General features: G+C 43.8%; 1 protein-coding gene across 2 annotated transcripts in view; it reads right to left on the bottom strand.

The window, feature by feature from the left end:
- The window catches only part of kcnab2a (potassium voltage-gated channel subfamily A regulatory beta subunit 2a), a 178,362-nt gene extending 163,283 nt beyond the window's left edge, over positions 1–15,079 (bottom strand). For both annotated transcript variants that reach the window (XM_083771443.1, XM_083771444.1), the window contains exon 1: positions 14,998–15,079. The gene's annotated coding sequence lies outside the window, so the exon portion shown is untranslated. The remainder of the gene's footprint in view (positions 1–14,997) is intronic.
- Between the last annotated feature and the right edge of the window lie 259 nt (positions 15,080–15,338).

The following is a 15,338-nucleotide window of genomic DNA, read 5'->3' as shown; positions in this document are numbered from 1 at the left end:
GGGATACGCAGTAGAACTGTTAACTTAAGTTTGGGTAAGTTAGTGACAGGGGGGCAGTCAGCCAGATATTTCGTGAAGCCTCATTTGAAATCGGTAGTTCATATAATGGCCTGTTGTGGCGCTGGACTGGACCCAAAAAGCCCCATAGCTCCATAGAGGCCCATGTATTTTGGCCCAACTTCACCTAGACTGTATTACCTTAATAAACATGGTCATGAATACTTTCTTCTTCCAGTCACTAGTTTAAAGTCTCATTTCTAATGTCATAATATTCTTATTTTAGAATTAAAATGGTCCCATTAATTAAAATAATGACCATAAAGTCGCGTATGTTCTGAGGGGCGTGGCTACCGTTACCGTCTATGATCGGGATTCCCCTCCCACTCAAGAGTCTTCTCCTCCCACTCGAGTCAAAATAAAAACCAACGGAGAAGAAGGGGGGAAGTCCCGCCTCGTTGTCTGGGCAGCCAATGGCCAGCTGGACCCAAACGGAGCTAGCCAATGGCCAGCTGGTCCAAAACGGATCTAGAAAGATGGCGATTTACAGTGCATTAGAATGCAAGGGATTTCAGGCTTCATTTTACGTTCATGTTAGACCCGGGGAACGCTTTGTCCATATTTTTTACAGTCTATGGTTAGTGATGAGAACGGCACAAGATTAAGCGAGTGTTGCACAGAATATGGCAGACATGCTGGAGTCTCAGGCTTATCTCAAATCTTCTCACATACACCATAATTCAGTGTTAGTCTAGTTTTAGTCGACTAAATATCATACAATTTTAGTCGACTAAAACTACAGTTGATTTAGTCAACTGAAATGTATTTTGGCGGGCCTTGATGCCGTCGTAATGTCTGTTTTGACACTTGCTGAAAATAGCCGATCTACAAGCTATCGGCTATTTTCAGCATGAAACCAATTGTAAAATGACTTACACTGGATCTCTTGTCCAGTGGTCCCTTCCTAACAAGTCAATAACAAGTTATTTGTTGACAAAATTGTCAGTATATTTAGTCTTAGTTTATCATAGCTTAGTTTTTATTTTGCAGCTTTCCGTGCTCGGACACGTACTGACGTTCAAACGCGGTACATACTGTACACGTACAGTACGCATACGGACACACATAGCTAAAAATTTAAGTAATGTAAGTAATCACTAGAATAATCACAGACATTTTCCGACAGTTGCAGGCCTAGTTTGTTACCAACTTCCACAGAGATAGACATGCCGTTTGCTTGACCACAAATGCTAAGAATTTATTTTAGCTATTTTTTTTACAGTAGACGTAATATTATTATTTGGTTCCATGTTTGCACTATCTATTCTATATTGGAGTAGTTGTCACGTGGCGCAAAAGTGTGTCACTAGCCAATGAAAAGATGTGCCCATGATGTGCCCATGTGGCCTGTGGCCACTAGCCAATGAAAACTCAACCAACTCAACCAAGCCACACCCGTCACTAGCCCCCCCTCCCTCTTTGGCTGCTGTAATGTGATCTCCCCTAGGGCTGGGCGATATGGCAAAATCTCATATCACGATATAGAAAATATTTTATCACGATAACGATATACTCACGATATAGCGCATTTTTTGTAAATTCAATTAATTAATATTTTGTTAACAATTTCACATGGAAAAATGCAGTTTGAAATGATATACTCAACAAATATAAGTATGGTACTAAATATTTTTTTTATTTAGAACCTTAGAGAAATAGAAAACACTACAGAACACTGAGAACAGCAGTGATTTGAATATTTGCCCTTTGTTTAAACACTAAGAGCGTGGTGCTGGTGCACACAGGTGCAGGAAAATATTCTGCTTAACATTCCACATTACAAAACAAATACCAAATGTAAAGTTGTAAACATTAAACAATCTGTTCTGATTCTTCCCATTCCCACTAGGCAGGCAGGTCTTACAGGATAATTATAGCCGGGTACTGGTAGAACCACTCCCCCTGCTGGACAAAGGCTAAGGGTATCAGAATATAGCTTTCAGCTGCCAAAAACAATTATAGGACCCTGAGTCCCTGACCCCAGTTTTGGTTTTCCTTCAGAAATCAGAACCACTGTTACATGAATATTACATCATTCATGACATGATGCATACACACACACTCATGCTGCTTGCACGCAAACAATGTTAAACAAAATTGTAAACTTTAAGTTTAAAGCTGCAGCTCAGCAAAATCAGGCTCACAGCCTCACAACAAAATAAATCTCTTAAGTTTGAACGGTAGGCCAGGCCTTAGCAGCAAACAGAAATGCAGGCCTAGGCCCTAAACTGAGGTAAACAAAACTTCAAGTAGCACATTGGATCACATCCAATTAAACATGTAAACAAAATAAGACTTGATAAAGTTGACACTGACATCATCTTTGCATATAGTTCTCAGTGACTCAGTCTAAATCTAGGTTGCGTGCAAGGAATGTAAGCTCTTCTACTCTTGAGGGTTTCAGTGCTGCCCTCTGGCATGTCACAATGTTCCCACTGGTGCTGAAAGCTCGCTCTGAAGGGGAACTTGTGGCAGGGATACAGAGATATTTCTTTGCTAGCTTGGCCACTAGGGGAAAATTTGACTCGTTCTCCTGCCACCATTGTAGTGGCTCTATTTTTCGACCAACGGGCAGTAGGAGATAGAGGTTGATCTCGTTTTCAATGGCTTCTCTGCTTGAAGGGGCATGGCTTTGCTTCGCTGGTGTTTCAAAATCAAAGTAACTGCTTAAAGTTTTCTTTTTCTTCTTAGATGTAGGAACCTCCTCTGAATCTGGCTCATCCTGAGTGGCAGCAGCAGCTGATGGAAGGGCCTCTCCTTCCTGGGCTACCATCTTCTGCAGGTCTGCAGCAGCTCTCGTCTTGATGTAGCCCACCTTCTCTGGCTTGATGTATGTGGTTTTGAACCGAGGGTCAACAAGAGAAGCCATGTCAAGCAAATCCTGGGTTTCCTCGTCGTCATACTTCTCATTTAGGTATTTTAGTACACCTTCTTTGATGGTCGTGGTGAGCTCAGTGTCTTCATTCTTTTTCTGGAGTAGATCAGTGTTGAACAGATGGAGGACGGGTTTCAAGTAGGAAACACTTGGGTAAAGATCCCCAGACAAGGCATCCGTAAACTCCTTCAGAGGACTCAGTGCCCTGTTGATGGACTCCAGAACGTCTATATCCTGCCAAGTTGGGACCAGGTGACGTACCTTCTTGTCGGCACGGAGGACCTGTGAGATGGCTTTCTCCTGCTCGAGCACCCTTTCAACCATGGCTTGCATAGAGCCCCACCTTGTAGGGGTTTCTGTGATCAGCTGATGAGTGGGCAAGGGTGGCACTTGATCTGCTTGAGCCTTGGCCAGCGCCTTTCTTCTCTTCCAGGAATTGGAGAACGCAAGCACAATCTTCTTGCAGACACCGACTGCTCGATCCACCTTGTCCAGTTTCAGACTATGCCCTGTGTAAATAAAGTAAAGGAGAAGTAAATGTACCGTTCTATACCTTTTTTTTAATATACACATTTTACTTGTCCTCTACACTGTAGAGGACAAGTAAAATGTATTAATTTCATTCATTTTATATTTATACATTCATATAAATGGACAGTTTGAGTATTTGTGTAAACACAAACATTGTGTAACTCAAACATTGAAAGTGATTGGCCATAATGAGATCATGTATTATGATGAATTGATAAGCATGCCCCTCACTTCATATGGGTGTGATTTATAGCTTTTAACTGGCTTTTTAACTATTGCAGGAAAATGTTGCCATTATGGGAGTTACTATAACAGTAACTGACATTATACAAATGGACCTATATTCTAATCTATTTGTATTATTGTATATTGTCTGTAGAGTTATTTTAATAATTTTAAAGTCTAGGTATTTATTACTGTACTAGTGAAATGAACTGATATATATATATATATATATATATATATATGCATTTTTAGCATTTATATTTAATCTATATGCATATATTTTGATTGATACACTTTGTCACTTACCGATGGCTAAATGAAGACGGTGGCCAAAGCACTGTAGGCGTGTCATTTCATTCAGCTGAAAGGCAAGGATGTTGTTGGATGCGTTGTCTGAAGTGACACAGACAAGATGATCCTCCTCCAGTCCCCACGACTCCAGAGCCTCTGTGAAACCCTTGGCTATGTTTTCTCCAGTGTGATCATCTGGGAAATAACTAGTCTGTAAACACCGACTGCGGAGGTTCCACGTTGGGTCGATGTAGTGTGCTGTCAGACTCATATATGGATGCGTAGCTCGGCTCGACCACATGTCAGTTGTTGCAGAGTAAAACATGCCGTTGTTAATCTCCCTTTCCACTTTGCCTCTGCACTCGGCATATAAACGAGAGACAAACTTATTCATGTATTTTCGGCTGGGTATTTCGTATCTAGGATCGAGCTTTTTCATCATCGCCTTAAACCCCCGTTTCTCCAGCGTGTAGATTGGAACGCTGTCTAAACAGATGTGATGGGCAACACCCATAGTAATTTCCTTCCATCTTCGGGAGTCATGGGTATATGGTGTGCCACGGAAAAACGACTCTTGCAACGTCTGTGTCTGGGGCTTTTTCTTCTGAACGTCAGGCCCTGGTTTTGCTGACTTCAAACGTTGACTCTCGCTGTATTCTTTGTCGTGATTCTTTTTCAGGTGATAAAGTAAGTTAGTCGTGTTGGAATCCGTTGATGGGACCGGGGAGCGGCAGACTTTACACAATACTGTGGTCTGGTCCGTGTCCGTCTTTTAAAATCCGAACCACTTCCATACAATGGAAGACGTTGCCCCTCTTTTAGGTGCAAGCTCCTCGGCTTGTGGTCGTGTTGGCTCACTTGGCTGGTCATCTTCTTGTTCAACATTATTATTATTACCGTCACCCTCCATGTTGTTTGTTTTCAGTGCTGCCGGGCATGCCGTATATAAGCGCGGTGACGTAAGATACTGCCGTAAACACTGCCGTAAAGCGAAACTGCGATATAAACGATATAGATTATTTTTCGTGATATACATTTTCTATCGAAAATACGATATATAGCGTCATATCGCCCAGCCCTAATCTCCCCTATGGCTCCCTCTCCGCAGAGAAACCTTACCTATAGTCGCCTCACCATTTCGCTTATTCCTTCTAAATATCTGCATTTAAAATATAGGTCGCTCAGCGAATGTCTTAGTTACATTAACATTGTTCTTAGAAACTACTTGGTTTGTACCTAACTACTACGATTAGACAGATCGCGTTTGTTATTTCGCTACTGCCAGTACTTCTGATTGCACACACACACACACACACACACACACTACCCCGTGTCCCACACACACAACACTGCCGCACGGATTTAAGCTGTCAAAACTATTTTGTTAAAGTTACATATGCCACAGACACTTGCCTGAACTGTGCAGCTGATATATATACAGCATTGTCATATTTAAAAGGCGCTTTATAGCTTCTCTCAGCTCAAAGCGTGTATGAATAAGGAGATAAATGAACAGCTGACGTCGGTGGGAGAGGACGTGAGCTGTGTGTGTGTGTGTGCGCGCGCGCGTGTGTGTGTGTGTGTGTGAGAGGGAGGTACCGTAAACAGTCAGCAACACGTTAAATTTCTACTTCTACTAAAGAAAGAGGCAGCGATGGAGCCATAAGTCCATATCCATAAATTCGGGGACATAAATTGCGCAAAATACTGTTAAACATGACGGCATCAGCCTGCTACATCTTCCTAGCTGTTGTGTGCTAAGCTAAATCATCATACAGAACAGTCAACACGGCATTGACCAGGGTTGCCACATTATGAGAGGGAAACAAGCAACCAGGTCTATGAAAATGTTAACAGGCCAGATCAAGTCAGAAAATAAATCTAGAATAAGCAACAATATTGCTGACTGTCAAACATCATTGTCCAATGTTGTTTTACAGCAGTGGTTCTCAAATATTTTCATGTCATGGACCACTAATATTCTATATATATATATATAATATAATATATATATATTTACTATATATACACACCGGTATATATACAGTGTACACAAACCGTATATCTAGGTGTGCCCCGAGATTTTTAGGCTATGAAAAGTGTGCCCTGGGACAAAAAAGGTTGAGTTAAGCGGTGCCCAAAAGGTAGATCACGATCTACCAGTAACGTCAGATCAGGGGTTCTGTCGGCCAGCGCCAAAAATGCTCCCCGACAGCATAATCGGAGCAAATACCGGGCAGTGTGTATGAGCCATAACGTGTTGACTACACTACACTACAATAATAAGGACACAAAATAATAAATAAAATAACCCATCCGTTACTACATGTGGAGTCAACTCCCGCAATTTCCTTCTTCCCATAGTGCGAGGCAAAGTAACTCTGGGATGAGCGGCCGCGAAGCGGCCCCGAAATTCTAGTATATATTGTGGGGTCTGGTGAGCGACCCCCCGCGATGGTAAGTGCGTTGCCAGGGCAACCAGGCACGCTGTCAGACAGAAGACGCCTCGGGCCGTTAGGAACGCCCTCCTCCGCCAGATTGAGCTGATTGACGGACCGCACCCAAATCAGCTAGCGGCTACACCCGCCATATAAAAGGCAGAATCAGTCTGCGTCTGGCAGCGGCTGGTTCACACACACGCTCAAGGAGGCACGCACAAGCACGCCGTCGGGGGGTAAGCAGACACACACACACTTCCACCAAACACACACACTCATGTGTATGGCTCTGCATGTCTTAAACTGCCACTCTCCTCTCGCCACAGGCTTTTAGGATCCGTCCAGGATTATGTCAGAGGGACAGAATCCACGGGACTGTATGAAGGAAATACAGTCCAGGATTATGTCCGAGGGGCAGAATCCACCGGACTGGATAAAGGAAATATAGGAACAGGAATCACAGTTCCACGTATCGGGCTGCTGAAGGAAGGCAGCCCCGCCAGCGACGGCGACGTGAGAACCACAGATAATAAGGTCGGAAGGAACCATATTAATTCTTTCTATAACATTGAGTTCCAGTTCTCACGTATCGGGCTACGGGAGGAAGCCAGCCCCGCCAGCGACGGCGACGTGAGAACTACAGACAGTGAGGTCGGGAAAGAAACATATTAATTCTTTATATAACATTGAGTTCTGTCAGGCATACAGGACGGAGGATCGAGTTCTCATGTATCGGGCTCCGGGACGAAGCCAGCCCCGCCAACGACGGCGACGTGAGAACTACAGATAACAAGGTCGGGAAGAAGCCTTTAATTCTTTCTATAACACCGAGTTCGGTCTGGCATACAGAACAGGAATTCCAGTTTCCACGGACCGCGCTGCGGGAAGGAGGCTACCCCGCCACAGCGACGAGGACGAGGAAACTACAGATAATAAGGTCGGAAAGAAAACTTATTATTCTTTATATAATTCTGAGACATTGCATTGAGGCCTGTCTAACAAACAGACGCTCATTATCTACGCCGGATCGGCTGAACGGCTTGTGCTCGTTTGGAGCTAAACCCCGCTACAGTTAAAGATAAAGACTGATGACATCACGAAGCAAGGCATCGACGTCACCCTATATCGTTTATCTGTTAACAAAGCCCTCCAGTGAGGAGAAGAGCAAGAAGAAACTGTATAAACTGAATTGAAGCTAATTCTATTTCTCATCCCTCTCCAGGTTGTTGGAAAACGCCTGTGAAGCAAGCAAATACTGTATTGGAATATAATTTGCCGAGAAAACCTATGTGGGGTTTTCTCCGGTCTGTTTCTCATGTCTGCATAATTCTATTATTTACTGCTCTTCAATAAATAAGTCGTTTTGAAGTGCTGCAATCCCTTGTCCCCTGTTGATGACCACGCAGACCTCACAATATATATATTCTCTCTCTCTCTCTAAACATTAATTCCATTATTCAGATACAGTGATACACAGAGCCTAGTCCTTCCATGTGACCTTGGGATACATCACTGAGGATACGTCCCAGGTGATGACCTTGGGATACATCACTGAGGAGGATATGTCCCAGGTGATGACCTTCGGATACATCACTGAGGATACGTCACAGGTGATGACATTGGGATACATCACTGAGGATACGTCACAGGTGATGACCTTGGGATACATCACTGAGGATACGTCACAGGTGATGACCTTGGGATACATCACTGAGGATACGTCCCAGGTGATGACCTTACATCACTGAGGATACGTCCCAGGTGATGACTTTGGGATACATCACTGAGGATACGTCCCAGGTGATGACTTTGGGATACATCACTGAGGATATGTCCCAGGTAATGACCTTGGGATACATCACTGAGGATACGTCCCAGGTGAAGACCTTGGGATACATCACTGAGGATACATCCCAGGTGATGACCTTGGGATACATCACTGAGGATATGTCCCAGGTGCATCCATGCAATGTTTATGTTATATTAGTATTATACAGTTACAGTATGTGCATTAGCATTTTAATGGAAACAAACATGGCATCTAAAAAACAAAGTCATGGCCCGTACGGTTAGCTCAACCGTCTGGGCACCTAGGCTGCTGAGCCAGCCTGACGGCGTGCCGCAGGTTCGACTCCCGATCCCGGCGGCCTTTGCCACGTATCTTCCCCAGCCCCCACATCTCTCTCCCCATTTCTCTGTCAGTCTACTTTCAACCTATCAATAAAAAGGCAGAAAAAGCACAAGTGCATGCATAAGTGTCCAAGTCGCTCCTTAATTACACCTGACAGGGGGGAGTTTCCCCGGTTGGACGTAGCGCGTGGAAGGAACATGTTATTCTAACCAGTTCCTTTCCCCTCCATCAGGCGCCACGGCTGGCCAGGGGGAGGCAATTTAGAGACCAGGATTACTGCATGTGTTTTGTGAGGGTACCTACCTACCCTAGGGGACAGGATGATGTTTATTGATGCCGGTAGAGTCCTCATCGTCGCTGGGCTTGGTTGTGATTGTGAACCATCATCCTCCCAGCCAATGGAAAAATGAAATGTTGTCAACCAAATACAAATTTACCTTCTGTAAGTTTGGGGTACAATCAAGTTTCTGGAAGCAGGCTAAAAAAAGGTTTTCAGTTAATTAATTTGATGTAGACCCCAGTCAGTTTTGAGGGTCGCTAGACGCTCCTATGCCCAGATTTCTGGGTTTGTGTGAACACAAACATTGGCTTGTGATTGGCTGATCACCCATCGCAATGATTTTATTGGCTGAGCAAAGCACATTATATATTGAAGATGAAAGTGAGGATGCCAAAAGTGATGGGCGGAATGACATTAGTGATGATACGATTGGCTGAGCACGGAGCGCCCCTCACTTCACATGAGTGTGATTTTTATTTAACCCAACCCCACCCGACTTGCCGCCGACCCGAAACAGTATTAACTAGAAATTCACTCTGTCGAGGTGCCAACTTGCGCCTTGCGCACAAGTAGGCCATGTATGGCCTACTTGTGCGCAAGCAGAGCGCGCAACTACTGCTACTAACTAATGTCTATTACAACTGCTGTTCTAAATCCTTTAGAACGAGTCAATAACGGTATTGACCTTATACCAACCTTGAAACGTACCTTAGTTATGTCACCATCAACAGCCAAAAGGAGACCACCATTCGTACCCCGACATAAATACATACATATACCCAGCCGATCACCAAAGGTACCTTAGTTATCATTGACACTGGGCTCACTTACTTCCTGGACTACAGGTTGTCTCAGTAAGACAGCCCTCCCCCTATCCACAAGGAGGAGCAGTGCACCAAAGCATTATGGGAATTGTAGTACAGGAAGGAAGTGAGACACTGGGCTCACTGCTCAAATCTAAAATATATAAAACCACATAAACCCCCAGGAAGTGTTCTACATCTTCTAACTGTCCCTTTAACATTATAAGTGTATGGTTATTTTTACCCTCTAATTGCCAGACAGCTGTGTAAGGGTAGGGTGATGCCTCCGTGTTCCTGCCAGGTGCTCAAGTGATTGCCATTCTCAACACCAGCTGAGAAGTTGAGAAAAACACAAACATATACTATACTATTCTGAAAGTAGTAGGCTATGGACAATGGACAACCAGGCCTTTAGAAGCATGAAGCATGTATTTGAAGACAAATATTAAAATACTATGAAATCATAATCTTAAATCAGAAAACAAGACGTAGCACCAGTCAGAAATGACATCAATGATGAATGTCGACTATAAATACCTACAATACTAAAGTCAGGACTTGAATGTCGAGTTAACTCATTTAGACCTGAGGATGATTCTACAAATATCTTCTAAATCCTGACAGTTTTCTGAAAAACCCTATGTTTCTATGTCAGTGGTTCTCAAACTATTTCATGTCAAGGGCCCCTAGAATTATATGAATTTGTCCGCCGGCCTCTCAAAATATGTTGTTCCAGGTACCATACCGGTGCAGCGCTATATGAGCTTGTAGATCTGCTATTTTCTAACAGCATAACATAATGCTTAAAACACCAAAAGGGGTTCCCACCCAGAATGTTGTAATACTCAATGGGGTGGTATAGGGCCGGGCTGAGCCATGGAATACTGCCCCAACACTGTTACATTCAGTGGACGTTTTGGCTAGCTCAACCTTTCCACTTGCACAGCCCCCACCCGTCATTTTATTAGTTCACTTGACATGAATATACAGTAGCTCCAATTCCCGCTTTCATGGGGGGTCTTTAAATAAAGACCCTGTGATACTTTATGAAACTAAATATAAAGCCACTGAAACACGACCAGCTTGCAAATCAAGGATAGTCTAGAGATTGAGACATGAGTGCCTCATGTTGAATCATGACTCTGGTCCTCTGGGAACGGCTCAGAGAAGGCCATTAGGCCTGCCCGCCTTGAGGATTAGTAGACACAGAGCAAGTGACAGCGACAGGTATTAAGCCATTTTGACCTGGGAACGATTCTACAAACGCCTTCTAAATCTGAAGTTTTTCTCAAAAACCCTATGTTTCAGTCAGTCATTCTCAAACATTTTCATGTCAAAGACCCCCAAAATTATTATGTAATTGGCCGCCGACCCCCATCTGAAAATATGTTGTTCCATGAACCCCTCAGAAGCAAAGATGAGAGTTAAATACGTTGGCTCTGAAAGAATATATTCAAAGATTTGCTAATGATTTACAAATAATTGGCTGTTGATGGTGACGTAATTAAGATGTGTTAAAAACAACACTGATGTAAATACTAATTTGGTTATACAATCACAGGAGCAGTGCAGCCAGTCTAGCGATAAATACTGTCTGATATAATGTAATGTGGGCGGGGCCACATAGATGTCATATTTACAGTACAATACCCATGTTCACGAAAACCACATTCTTGCATAACACCACCACCCTGCTTGCTGAGCCTGTGACGTCAAAATCGTCACCACTTTGTTGACAGCATCCACACCACAGCCATAGTAAGACACAGCTACGTTAACTCTGTTCACTAGAATAGCGGTAGCCGCGGTATAATATATACACTTCCAAGTAGTGTTGACTACACTAATAAGGACCCATGCCGGACACCACCAGCAACAAGACGCAGGCAATAACCCAACATGACTCCCTACAACGACCATCATCTGTTAAAATCTGCTTATTTTACTTTAACTGCATTTGCTTTGATGGGGAAAATAGTTATCAGATATCTTCAAAAGAAGACATTGCGACTAACTTGGACTAATGATTTGTAAGACCTGTTGTGTTTGTATTGCGTTATAGCCAGGTTAGGTATACTGTGCCTACCTACCTCAGTGTTCATGTGCATACTCAATAAGTTTTTGTACAGTAATTTCATGTTACTCACTACTATTACACCTTCTCTTATATCCAAAAATAAAATAGCCTATGACAAAATATGCAGTGTGTTGTCCACAGATACAGATCTCCATATTTGCCCAACTTGCTTGCTGAGCGCCAGTCGCCTGTCGCCAGTGTGTGAGCTCCGCGCAGCGGCCCGAACTGTAGATGTTAGGTGCCCGAACTCTCGGCCCGAACTGTAGATGTGAGATCCGCGCAGCGGCCCAAACTCTAGATGTGAGTTCGAACTCCAGATGTGAGGTCCGCGCAGCACCCGAACTCTAGATGTGAGGTCCTGAACACTGCAGCACAGCGGCCCGAACTCTAGATGTGAGAGACCAAACAGGGAGTGTATACCTATGTTCCAGAGGTTCTATGTTCCCCACTTACCCCCGCAAAAAAGGTTCTATGTTCCCCGCTTACCCAAAAAAGGTTATATGTTCCCCCCTTACCCAAAAAAGGTTCTATGTTCCCAGGGTTCTATGTTCCCCACTCAACTAAAAAAGGTTCTATGTTCCCCATTGTCCTAAAAAAAAAAGGTTCCATGTTCACCGCTCAGCCAAAGACACAGCGGCCTGAACTCTAGATGTGGGTCCCAAACACTGCAGCACAGCGGCCCGAACTCTAGATGTGAGGGCCCAAACATCTAGGGATCCATTTTCGTCACCGCTAAACCCCTTATCCCTAAACTTCTTTGCCTTTTTTTTTACTGTTTTGAAAAACATTTCAACAGTTCAGCTAGCCTCTACATTGACTCACGTTGTGAGCTTGCAGACTGGCCATTTTAACTATTCAAAAATGTTTTGCAAAATAGTAAAAAAAAAAAAAGGCAAAGAAGTTTAGGGATAAGGGGTTTAGCGGTGACGGAAATGGAGCCCCCTAGTCTATCTAATCAGGAGATGCAAAGTGCACCAGTGTAATTTAATTGCATCAATAATTAGCCAAACCAATGACTCAGTTATTGTGACTTCACCCCCCCCCCCCCACACACACACACACACACAGAGAGAGAAATAGGGAAGCATGAAGCTCTTAACTGTTAAGTGTACTCAAGCATAATAATTCTAACGTGTTATGTGGCAGTGCCAGCTCAGTGGCCTTGTGGTTAGAGTGTCCGTCCTGAGACTGGGAGGTCGGGGTTCAACTTCAATCCCTGGCCGAGTCATACCAAAGTGTCCCTGCTTGACACTCAGCATCAAGGGTTGGATTGTCCCTGCAACATACTAGCGTCATGTCCAGGGGGTGTACTTGTACATCAAGCTGCCTCACGCTACAGAAACAGGAGATGGGCCTCATGGCTCGGCAAGGCTACTTTTTTTATGTGGCAGTGCCGGGGTCCCCGGGGGGTCCCCAGAACTTCCAGACTCACAGGAACGCGCCCAGGGTGCCGGCTAGGGATGGAGGGACATATAGGGATGGACATTGCTGTTCCTTGGAGTGGCTGCACCACTCAAAAACACTGGGGCATTAATAAGAATGTACAATAGGATTCTGGGAGAAACTATGATTTATTTATTAAAGTCTATAAATTAATATTACTAGCCCTTACCCGTTGTGAGATATTTGCCCCCCCTTGTGGCCGTAGGGGGTACTGCGCCCGGTGCGTTTTTAATTCACTAATAAATTCATTATTAATAATTAATGTGTCAAATCGAAAGACCTCCATATTCATATGGTCAATGCCTGTGTGAAAAGTGGGAGCGATTGGTGCAGGCAATGAGGAGATAAGGCGGTGTTTCTGACAGACAGACAGACATTGTTAGAATTATAGTATGATGATGAGGTAGGACAAACATCATAATTAAGTTTTTTTTTAAATAACATTGCACATTGCAACTAGCCTCTAAATTGTTGTGCAGTGCACCAAACATACTCGTACATGAATAGGTACCAAACATACATTGACATGTGACTCGCAAAACTGTGGCAGAGCTATAGAGCTTCTGATTATTCAGGTGGTCCACACTAGTTGTAAACGATATACTAGCCTCTTCTTGTTTGAGAAACCCCTTCCTCTACTCACTGCTCTGTGAGGTAAGAAATGACTAAACACTTTATTTACCCAGCAGAAGAAAAAGCCGTTTCCAGCGGCTACAACAAAGTGAAACATATACAGCTAGATTAGCTGTACAGTCATTTTCTGCAATTGATTCTACTGAGAAAGCTGATCCCAACACTGGCCATCACCATCAGTCCCTCATGTTCCGGGAATAATTAAGTAGCCTACAAGAATAGTCTAAAAACACATCATGACAAAGTGACAACCATGAGCCAACCGCTTTATAACGATAAGCCGTCATCATTCTATAATATGACGACGCCTATCGTTATAAAGCGCCGCAACACTCTGCATTACCATGTTTATTGAGACGTCATGTGGGTGGTTGCTATACAGCACTGCTGCAGCATCATTGCTCTTTAGGGGGCAAGTCAGTCTTTGTATTGAGTTTGTGCTTGAAATGTACTGTAATTCTACAAACTGTTAATACATATTTCAATAAATCAAAAAAGCCTGCTCTGTAAGTGTAGCCTATTAGCAGCCTAGAACGGCGTCGCTTGCCTAAAGGAACAACAGAACTAAAAGCCCAACAACATGTCGCATTCGTTATATCGGGCTTGTATTTCTGTTCTTTTTGCCGCAAACGATCCGTGGCATGCAGCTTTGAATGATGAGGAGTAGCTCTAGATGAGGTACATTGTATCCAGACAGAGCAGGCAGACAGACAGAGGTACGTTGTATCCACACTTTGAATGATGAGGAGGTATGATGATACATTGTATTTGTATCCAGAGCAGAGGCTGAGCAATAGTATCATGACATGGGGGAGATGGGTGCCACATTCTGCCCATCCTATATATATATACATACATACACACACACACACACACACACACACACACACACACACACACCACCATGGCAGCTTATTTACACCATATATGCAGCCAAACAAAGCCACGGTTGGCTGTGAAAAACACTGCTCAGTCCTACAGCGTTATTAGCCGACAGACACATGTATGGTAGTGTCATAAAAATTCTATAAAAAGATACATATGGCGCCTTCATTAAGAAGGAAACTAAACCTAGCAGACTTGCCTGTTTTATAACTCTCGCCTCGAGCATGTCTCCATGTAGTGTGTCTATGAACTTACAACAACGCACAGACAAGCACACAGACCGTGTTGACATGTATGCTGTAATACACACACACACTCAGTCACTTACCCTAAATCTGTCCTCTCCTTTGAAGTGAAGCTTTCTTTTGCCTTCTCTCTCTCTCTCTCTCTCCTGGGCTGCTACTGCTGCTGTTTAGACATGGAGACCACGCGCTACTGCGGAGCCCCGCCCTGTTAGCTGCGGGGTGGCCCCCCATTGGCTGCCGCCGTTGACTGCAGCCACCCACACGTTGTAATTGGTCAGAGCGAACTGCCAATCTATTTGCGTTCTGTGTTTCCCGCGCTGTATCTATAGTGAAGACGTCAGGAAGTCAGGCTTGTTGAGTCCATCATGAATCATGATGATCATTACGTTTCCTCCTCATTAACCCATTTAGATCCGAGGACGAT

The sequence above is a fragment of the Protomyctophum parallelum genome (genome assembly GCF_964188405.1).
Source record: "Protomyctophum parallelum genome assembly, chromosome: 8".
NCBI lineage: Eukaryota > Metazoa > Chordata > Actinopteri > Myctophiformes > Myctophidae > Protomyctophum > Protomyctophum parallelum.
This window is presented reverse-complemented; position numbering and strand designations above follow the sequence as displayed.